Source organism: Bidens hawaiensis, unplaced genomic scaffold (assembly GCF_021521415.1).
Source record: "Bidens hawaiensis isolate Kalapana, Puna unplaced genomic scaffold, B.hawaiensis_p1.1 tig00022162_1, whole genome shotgun sequence".
Taxonomy (NCBI): domain Eukaryota; kingdom Viridiplantae; phylum Streptophyta; class Magnoliopsida; order Asterales; family Asteraceae; genus Bidens; species Bidens hawaiensis.
Window position 1 is genome coordinate 133,279 of NW_027493436.1, and position 10,895 is coordinate 144,173.

The 10,895-nt window shown below is 34.0% G+C and overlaps 1 pseudogene across 1 annotated transcript; it reads left to right on the top strand.

The window, feature by feature from the left end:
- Positions 1-5,113: 5,113 nt before the first annotated feature.
- LOC143564790 (uncharacterized) lies at positions 5,114-9,937 on the top strand (annotated as a pseudogene). Its single transcript, XR_013140932.1, has 14 exons — positions 5,114-5,119; positions 5,823-5,953; positions 6,039-6,165; positions 6,266-6,330; positions 6,421-6,534; positions 6,615-6,689; positions 6,790-6,828; positions 6,923-6,994; positions 7,814-7,927; positions 8,009-8,080; positions 8,241-8,277; positions 8,389-8,501; positions 8,581-8,786; positions 9,498-9,937. The product of XR_013140932.1 is annotated as an uncharacterized LOC143564790 (transcript).
- Positions 9,938-10,895: the final 958 nt, after the last annotated feature.

The window sequence follows — 10,895 nt, forward strand, 5'->3', positions numbered from 1 at the left end:
AGCTCCATCATGAGGTACTAAAACAACCAAAGCTGCAGCAGCTTCAGCAGTTACTAGCGATGTGGATGATGAGGACGATGGAGTCGATTCTCCTACTTCGGATGTAGTAGATGCTGGTGAAATATATTGTTTTGAAGGCACAATGTGTTTCTGAAACATTGAAGAGTAAATCCAGATTACTAGAAGTTACCATAAAGGCTAAATGTGGAATAGTCAACATGTTTCACAAAGAATTGTGTTTTAAACTTTAATCAGACCACCTGCAAATTATACTTGCACTAAATTGCAATCTATGATCAGATGAGTTTAGGGAGAGAGTAAAATTTCATTATGATTAGGTTAACATTAAAGAGGAGGTTACAACTCTATACACTATCTAACAATCATAACTATCTAAGGCTTTGTTTGTTATGCCTAACTAACTAACTAACAAAGTCAACAAGTCAACCTATGGTCAATACTCTATAATACAGCCAGAACTGTGCAAGCTGGTCTAATAAGAAGGAAATTATAGTAAATGTCTCTACCGTTAGGGAAAGAATGGTTAAAACTTATTCAACATTAGTTATGCTAACTAATTAATAAAGTCTACAAGTCAACCAACGGTCAATGCTCTTAAATACAGCCAGAACTGCACTTAGAGGTGCAAACGAGCTGAGCCGCTCGCGAGCTACTTGAGATTGAATCGATAAAAAGCTTGAATTGATCCTTAGCCTTATCAGCTCTTTTAGTTATCGAGCCCGAGCTCGAGCCATGTATGAGAAGATCGTTTAGGCTCTTCGAGCCTAGTGTATTTTCAAGTTTTATCTCTTCTATACTTCTATATATTATTTACACACTGCACAACCGAGCTCGAGCCGAGCTTTGGATCGTTTAAACACTACACACGAGCTTGAGCCGAGCTTAGGCTCATTAAGGTTTTTCTCAAAATATATAAAATGTATATAAATTATTCACTAATAATAAACGAGCCGAGCTCGAGTTTGAAAAATGACTCCAAGCTCGAGCTTTAGGAAAAGTCCAAGAAACAAGCCAAGCTTGAGCTCTCGTAAGTCAAATGAGCCGAGCTCTAACTATGCTTGTTAACTGTTCTATGAAGGAAACTAAGAATTATACTCTAGATTTATCATTCTAAATCTGATGTGTCTACTGTTAGGGCAATTATTGCTTAAACCTGATTCGACATGAAGTAAATCAACACATTAGTTATGTAAAAACCTAACTAATTATCAAGGTCAATAAGTCAATCAAAGGTCAATACCATTAAATACAACAAGTGTGCTTAGGGGTGCAAACGAACCGAGTCGCTCGCTAGTTACTCAAGATTGAATAGATAAAAAGCTTGAAATGAGCCAAGCTTTATCAAGCCCGACCCGAGCCAAAACCTCAAATAAAGCTCCTTTAGTTATTAGAGCCCGAGCTTAAGCCTTGTATGGGAAGATTACTTAGGCTCATCGAGCCTAGCGTATTTTCAAGTTTCATCTCTTTGATACTTCCATGTATTATTTACACACTGCACACCCTAGTTTTGGCCCGTTTAAGCACTACACACGAGCCTAGGCAAAGCTTAGGATCGTTAAGGTTTTTCTCAAAATATATACAACAATTAAAAATGTATATAAATTATTTAATAAATAATAAACGAGCCGAGCTTTGGCTCGTTTAAGCACTATACACGAGTTTGAGCCGAGCTTAAGCTTGTTAAGGTTTTTGGCAAAATATATAAAATACCTAAAAATGTATATTACTTATAAGTTATAAATGAACAATAAACGTCTGAACTCAAGTTTAAAATAATGACTCACAAGCCGAGCTCAAGCTTTAGAGAAAGACCGGCGAGCTTGATCGAGCTCTCGTAAGTCAACAAAACGAGCTGAGCTCGAGCGTAACTATGCAAATCGACATCTCTAAACCTAATTTCTCTAGATCTACGTCTCTAAACCTAATTTCTCTACTGTCAGGGAAATTATTGCTTAGAACTTATTCAACATGAACTAAAATCAACATCAGATTATTAAAGTTCCAATTAAATTCAACAAATATACCTCCACGGATTCAGTTAACCGATCTTCGTTAGAAACAAACGCCTCTGCGACTGAAGAGACTCCGATCGCATGTTCCGGACGTTGAAGCGCATCGACGTTCTTAGAAACCAGAACCTGATCGGATATTAAGGTCGATTTGCCGATCTGAACAAATCAAATTCAAATAACGAAACGAACAGTTGGAATTAAAACTATTAAATACTTAGAATAATGATGATGATGATGATTATTATTATACCTCTACGGTTGACTGCTTCTCTGGCGTATTTAATGTATCATCGTCTTCGGTAATAGGAGTGAAAGCAGAGCTTAAGTTCCTTTTGATGCTCTGTTACATCAAAATCAAATCAATGAATTCGTCAATTTGCACCAAGTACGTACGGATGGATAGATGTGTAAACCTAACAGTGAAAACTGAAGGTAACTGACAGAGATTAATTGAGTGACCTTATTATGTTGGCGGTGATTAAGCTTCTTGTAGGGAGTAGGAGTAGGCTTCCGATTGGTTGAAGAAGATGAAGGCTCCTTCATCTCTCTGAATCTCAACACGCCACACGTAAATGGTGTGTGTGTGTGTTTGGCGCCAATTTCCAAAGCGTTTGATTAGTTTTTTTTTTATTCTTTTACCTGATTATTTATATATCGAGTGGGCCGAGTGGTGGATTCTATTTATGCATAACCATTTTAATTTTTTAGTGCCATTTTTCAAAATAACGTTTTAGTGCTTCTGATCCGAATAAATACACGAGTCGATTGATGTAAACTTATCATAAAACGATGCTCCAAATAACTTGATTTTGTTAGTTTAAACACTCGAGTTGAAGCACTGTTTCGTTGTTTGGAGAACCGTTTCAAGGTAAGTTTTATATCAATCGACTCGTATCTTTATTCCAATCCAAAGCTCTAAAACATTAGTTGGAAGTTTAGGAAAAACTTATAACCAGACATAATCTACTATTATAATCAAGGTTGCAAAAGTCGCTAGGAGGACCCTAGGCGGCCGACTGGGAAGTTGGGAGTACTCGGTCTTAGTCGGTGAGTACTCGGCCTTAGTCGGAGAGTACTCGGGGATGGCTCACCGAGAACTCGGCCTAGGCGGGGATTACTCGTTGAGTACTCGGCGCCTAGGCGCGATTTTTACAACCATGATTATAATAAAACAAATTTTTTTTACACATGTTATTCATACATGAGCCTCCCCTTTTATTTTTACTCTATATAATTTTGCCATCTGGCTTCATCACAGTTTAGAACGTTGATTTAGGAAACTAAAAATTCAAACCCTAATTCTCCTTTTCCCTCCAATTGCAACTGAGTAGTTACCGACATGATTCTTCAAAACCGTTTATTTTCTTCATTTCCTCAACACTAAAGAAAGAAATGAATTTGAAATCCAATCGAATCAAGTAACAAGAGTATAGATTATGTGATGAAATTAGAGACCCCAAAGGATTAGAGATAAAATCATAGGTGTGAACACCCTAAAAGTTTTGTCCGGGAGTATTTCAGGAGGTTATGTAGTCTATGAACATACCCCCCCTACTTTTACTAAATCTCATCAGTGTTGAGGTGCCGGATTTTATTAGATATGGAAAACTCGTGTCATCTTATGTTAAACACGTCATGTTCGTTTTTATTCGACACAACACCTTTAATACGACCGTCGAACCCGTACACGACAAATTTGTCTAAACATATCATTTGCTTAAGCACTAACACAAACAAATTTGATAAGTAGACTACATGACACTTTAAACACGATTAAGTACACCACGTTTATAATACATTAACATGACTCGTTTAGCACTAGTAAATGTATACGATACAAAAATATGACAAGTTTAACACTATATATTGACATAGACACACTTAACAGAACTAATAAATAACTAAGACATAATTAACAAGATAAAATAAATGTTACTAAAAGTTACAAACTCTAAAATGTTGAAGAATTTGTAAGGCCATAATACCCTTGAAGGAAATAATATAAAATCCATATACAATAATATGAAATAATCTGAATAAGTTTATAATTCAATTTGCTAATGGAGCACAATAAGCATTGTTATGGATGTTTAAAAATCATAATTATCGTCCATAAAGGATAGTTTGAAAATACTTATACTGTATTTTACCTTCTTAATTATGTCAAACTTCAACGTTTTAGAACATCTTAAATAGTGGTGACCCATAGTTATAATCGAAAAGGATAAGTTGATGATGACGCAAGTCAAGCCACACAAGGCCTTGACAATGATCCAAGACTTTACGTTGTCTAACCATGTAAGGCCTTAACTAGGGGGAAGAGGTGCACAAATAGTGTTTTTCTAATACTCGGTTTTAGATATGGAATCGGGTTCGGTATGACTATGTATTGAAAAATCAGGTATTAGCCATACCGGGGTTCGATTCGTGTCCGGGTATTGGCTTTAAAAACTATACTCTTTGAACCGGGTTCGGGTCGAGTATATAACTGGGTATTATAAAACCGGGTTTTGAATTATTTTTGGATATTGAAAAAACCTTATAATCGTTTTTTTTTGTATAGATTGAGTTTCTTAAGGGGTTGCACTCTTTTTTTGAGTGTTTTTCAGGTACATATCGGGTATATGAAATACCTGGTTTCGGGTATTGGAAAAGCTCAGTTCTGGGTATTACCGGGTACAAATCGGGTCCGGTTCTGGTACATGTTTTGGTACTGAAATGCATTCCCTATCCATACCCTATGAGTAAAATCAGGTAGTAAAAATCAGGTTCGGGATTCATATTTTCTAACTAGGGGTGTTTATAGGTTCGGATTTCAGTTTATTCTAGTCAAATTTAATCAGTTTCGATTTAATTCGGTTTTCGATAAATTTATCGGTTTCAAACACATTTTAAGTTTATTCCCCGTAAACCCTACCAAAATCCAATCCACATGATCTAATTTTAAAAAGCACACAAAAAGCCCGTACCAAAATCCACACTATCGAAGCAGAGTGAACGAAGAAAGATGACCGGGAGTGTTAACCTTCAACATCTATGGCAACTTCCTTACTCTTTCTCTAACACTTTTATTCAATTCTACCAAGGTTTGTTTTTACCTTCATTTCTCCTAATATCATTTATTATATATATTCACTATAAACCCCAGTTCATCAATTCCTGTATATATATGTATATCTATATCCAGTTTGCCTTATCAAATACAATTAATTGCGTAGATAAACACCTTGAATAATGTAATCTGTCAATGTTTGTAATGATGATAATTTGATAATGACTATTATGTGAATAATTTATATCTAAGTTAACATACGAGTATGAATTTTTAAAAAAAATCAACACAAACTTGGTAGCCAGACTGAACCGTTGAAATTAAGAAAAGGCCTTGTTCGTTCTTTAACATATGAATATGAGCATCTAACCGAACAAGTTCATTTCTTTAATGAATGAACACGAACAAGAATTTTTGTTTAGTTAGGTGCTCGTGAATCATTCACTTGTCTGATAAAAGCTAAACGAATGAACATGAACAAGGCCTTGTATGGTTCATTTCGACCATATATAGAATCATCAAAAGTTATTCAAAACTAACAAAAAATGATCCAACTCTTCTAGCCACGAGCTGGCTCGAGTTGGAAATATCGAGTCGGAGCCGGCATGGGTCGTAACTCGTAAGTATTACTGGCTTGAGCTCCATTAGGCCCTTGCTCATCTTAAACAGGATTGTGAACATAATGAGAAATCTGGAGACAAATTGGTGGAAGTTTATTGTTATGTGATGCCTTGCAGGTTTGTACACATTACCAAGAATGAAACCTTATTCCATGTGCTCCAGTAAACAGATGCAAACAACTACTTATGAAGTTGTGAATGCAAGCTATTTAGAAACATCATCTACCAAGCAGCAAAACAAAACCAAGGTATTTCTGAGTTCAGACTCAACGTCGTAAAATTTTTACATGTATCCGTGTATGTATTATTAAATAAAATATTACTCATTGTTAGGATGCAACACACACACCCGTGGCACTCGATATGGTTGGTGCCTTCCAAAAGTTACCCATGGTGATGCCATCGGTTGATATTCTATATTCTGCACTAAGAAAGGCTAGAAGGGTCACACCTACAAAGGGTAATTAATGACCATGGTTTTATTTACTTGCAAAGATAAAGTTGGCAAATTTAATGAATTTATTTTGTTAAATATAGACTTTAGTTTGCATGATTCATAGTGATTGCGAATGCTGCTAAACGTGAGAAAAATAAAGGTGCAAAACAACTTGATGCTTTAATGAAGGTAATTTGGTATCTAGTTACTGGCTAAGCGTTCTAGTATTATATACGTGATATCTTATATAGAATTGTGTGTTTATAAATGATTTTTTAGGAACTAACGCTGCCATTGAAAACATACAAAGAAAATTTTCCAAATAAGAGACATTTGCACCCTTATGAACGGTCTCTTGTCGAGTTGACTTTAGGAGATGGAAATTATGAACAGGTTTGTATCCAATTAAGGCATTTTTCTTATATATTTTTTAATTTTTATTGTCACTTGTTTATGAAATCTTGTAATTGCAGGTTTTAGGAAAAGTTGATTCTCTTAGAAAGAAACTTGTATCAGTTGGAAAAGAACATGCATCACTTTGTGCTCAGGTAAGACCTACCTGTTTGATCAACATTAATTGACATCTATTGTTATTTATATATTCAGCGGATAAATGAAAATTAATTTGTTTTGAACAAATCTTAATAGTCATCAACAAAACGTGAAGCAGAGGAGAGGTTAGCTGAGGTCAGTTTTAAACCGCAAGAATGCCGTATAATTGTTCATTTTATCCACTCCTTATAAAAAAACTTTACAATTTATTTGCTACAATTTGTTGCAGGGAATAAAAAGACTTGAAGAGATCTTTCATACTGATGGAAAAGCTGTTGATGAGTTGATGCAAACAGCCAAGGTTTGTTCATTTGCAAGAATATCGTTAAGCCTGTTAACTTGTTATCGTGTTGACTGTTGAATAGGTTTTTGTTTTACTTTTAACTCCTGAAGTGGGTAGATAAAAAATACAAAAGAAATATTAAAGACAAAAAGGAAGCACATTAAATGGTTGAAAGTCGTCCAACATGTACTTTTAATGCTATAAAACCTATTAAGTTAATTAAAATATCCTACAAGTAACTGAAATAACTAACATAACCGAACTGAACCTAAAACCAACGATTTAGTTTTTATGTTTTTTCAAAAACCGAATTCTGGTTTGGTTTCGGTTTTGCGTGTCCCGAAGACCGAAAAAAAGTCAACTGAACCTCTAAAACCAAACCGAATTTTATATCTGAACCTGTAAAAACCGGAAAAAAAATCACCTTTTTTTGTTAAATTTATGAATTATAATTTTTAACATTGAATGTAAAGTAATTTATAAGAAATTAATAAATAGTGTAGCCCAAAACTTTTAGGTCCAAATGTGTAATAATTAATTAACAAAAAAAGTTTAGGACCAAAGTTTCATGTCCAATTTTTTTCGGCCCAAAAATTTCAAGACCACATGATAAAACCAAAACCAAACTGAACTGAACCAATTGTGAAAACCGAAAAAGCCGAAAACAAGCGGTTTTCAAAAACCTAAAAACTTAATTTTTGGTTCTGTTTGAGCCAAAAACCAACCCATGCACACTTTTAACAAAAAGTGTCTTTGGTCAACAGATCCAGCCCATATTAAAACTATACCAATTTTGACCCGTCTCACATTTTTATACCTGAACCACCCGTTTTGCAGAGTTTGAGGGCAATGCCGGTTGTTGATCTTGAAATGCCTACACTCTGCCTTGTTGGAGCTCCTAATGTTGGAAAATCATCTTTAGTGTGCATACTTTCAACAGGAAAACCCGAGGTATATTTTGAATTCATGTTATTTTGTAAGTAGAGGTAGCAAAATGGGCCTGTTTGACCCGAAACACATGTGTTTATACAGATCTGTAACTACCCTTTTACAACACGAGGAATTCTAATGGGACATATAACTTTAAGCTACCAGCACTTCCAGGTCAGCAATTTCTTAGTTACTTGATATACTCACTGCATTGTTTTTATACAATGTTTGCATGACCAGATCAAAGCTGGTAGGTCAATGGCCCTACACCTAGTTAAATAGCAAGAAACGAGAAAAAACAAACACGATATGTAACAGTTGAAATTGACTGCAGGTGACAGATACGCCTGGGATCCTAAGGAGACGTGACGGTAATACACTAACACTCTTAAAGAGTTTTATAGAACTTCATATTTTTCTTTTCCAGTTTTGGAGATTTGACTTTGACCATGTCATACTTAAAAAAAACCGCTAATATGCAGAGGATAGGAATAATCTAGAAAAGCTAACACTCGTGGTGCTCGAGCATCTACCTACCGCCGTATTATTTGTTCATGATTTAACTGGAGAATGTGGGACCAGCCCTTCAGATCAGGTACCAATTTGTGTCATTGTGAAGTCATAAATGATTTAAATAAGCATCTGTAGTATAAGTTTCTTCCATAATAATGCAGTATTTAATTTACAAAGAAATAAAAGAAGATTTTGTACCCATCTATGGATTGATATCGTCTCCAAGTGTGATCTGTTGCAAGAGTCTCCAGTTTTTTACATCACAGAAGATGCTGAAGCTGATGATTCTGAATTACAAAAATATCGACTAGTGGGACCTGATGGGGCGCTTCGCGTGTCGGTGATGAGTCAAGTCGGGATCAATGAGGTAAGAACTTGACAACTCATACGAGTTTTTTTAATGGGTTAAAACCATATTTTTATTGTGGGCTAAAATTGGTACGGTTTTGCCTGCACTTACCTTTTGTCCCTTCTTTAGAAATAACTGATATGCTAATTTGATAACCCAAAAAAACTTATCCTAATTATTGGATAACCGACAACCAAAGAAAAAGGAAAACCGATATTTTGTTTATGGTATTTTGATAGGCAGTATATTTGTTGGCTTCGGTTGCTTACATTTACGAACTGAACCGAAATCACTGAACTATTAGAAATCAAACCGAATCTCTAGTTGTATATTTTTAAAGATTAGTGTCAATTGAAAATTTTACTGTCACTATTTTGTTGTTTTGGTTGATGTTGCAAATCTTTAACTAATGTAATAATAATTTAATATAATATAATACATGGATTAAGTTTCATGAAATCATTTGCATTTGTTAAAAACCCAAATCTATATTAAAGCTGACCCAATTAAGCCAAGCCCAAAAATGAAGGCCCGGTGGTCAGTTAACGAACCATAACCAGACCATTTCATACAATCAACTGATAACTGGAACAGAAATTTAACCAAACTGACCTGTTTTACATTTTCAATGACTTCTTAATTTTTTTTATTTGACCTTGATTGAAATGACCTCCTTTAAAGTATTTTTGATAACTTTGTCTAATAATAATTTCTTGTGTTGTTTTCCAGTTGAAGAGTAAAGTGCATGAGCTTCTGGTATCTCAAGCAACAAGATTAAACATTCAAAAACCTGAGGCCCCGACTGTCATTTCTTCTTCTCCACGCAAAACTTTTATATAATATGGAACTATCGGGTTGATGAGTTGATCCGAGGTAAAAAGAATCAATATTTGAAAATGCAGTATCAAGGTTAATCGATGCAGAGATTCTTGGGTATAAAGTGATATGACCCACGATGGTGAGCTTAGTCCGGGTGCGGGTTGCTAGCAACAAGGTCATACTTTAGAAGTGAGTTATTGATTTTTCGAGACAATACTGTAAACTAGACAATGCTCTTGTTAAAAAACATTGAATTTTTATAGTGTAAAATGAGACTATTTAACTAGTTTAGGTTTATTTTCAAGGGGAGCTTATAGATGTTTTTTAGAGGATTTGTACCATCTTAGTCATGCTTACTGCTCTTATATCTACTACTATTATTAAGTTTCATCATCTTGTGTTTTCATCATCATATTTATCTGCTCTTATATCTACTACTACTTTTATCTACCCGACTGTGTAATTTTACTGGATAGTTTGTAAGATTATTTTAATATTAACAAGTGTAAGTTAATGTATTTATTTTGAAGTTTTATCATATAATAAAAATGTAATTGTTATGATCGTATTAAAGTTTTTCAAATATTATTGTAGAACATGCATCTTTATAGCCTTTTGTTTAAGCCTTTATTTGACACATTTATCGAGCAAACTATTAAACATCTCAAATTTTATTATTCATTTTGTTCACTTAATTTTGATAATTGTATATCAAACGTGTCATAGTTGGAAAGTGTAAAAAACCATCAAAATATATGTAAGCCAATTATATATTTTCTATAGTTTTAACTCTTTTAAGAGTTTTTAAGTACTATCAATCGAATTTATCATGTAACTTTCTACTTTATGGATTATGTTTTAATTTTTGTCCGATACACCCCTTGATATTATTTTGAAGCCTGTATATCATTTTTATTTTTATGTATTGTTGACTTTTCTTGAAAGTCGTTTGTTTTGTTGGAAATGAGGGCTCGAAACAACACTAGAACAATTGGTTTTTGTAGTCAAACATGACTCATTCTTTTATTCAATAATAAACCTGCATACTAATTACATAGCTCTGATCGTCTATTTATATAAAACAATTTGTTAAACATACTATGATTCAAACTAATAATTTCTAGACTTTGAAAAATTAGATAAACTTCTAGACAAACACATAAATTTCGATACTTCTAAACATTCAAATTATTAGTTAAATCCTATTTAATTAAACTCTTTTGAAATACCTCTTCAACTTTTACTTTCTTACAAAACCGATCCTTTAACTTTCTTGATTACCCATTTCAGGATTAATTTCTAATATTT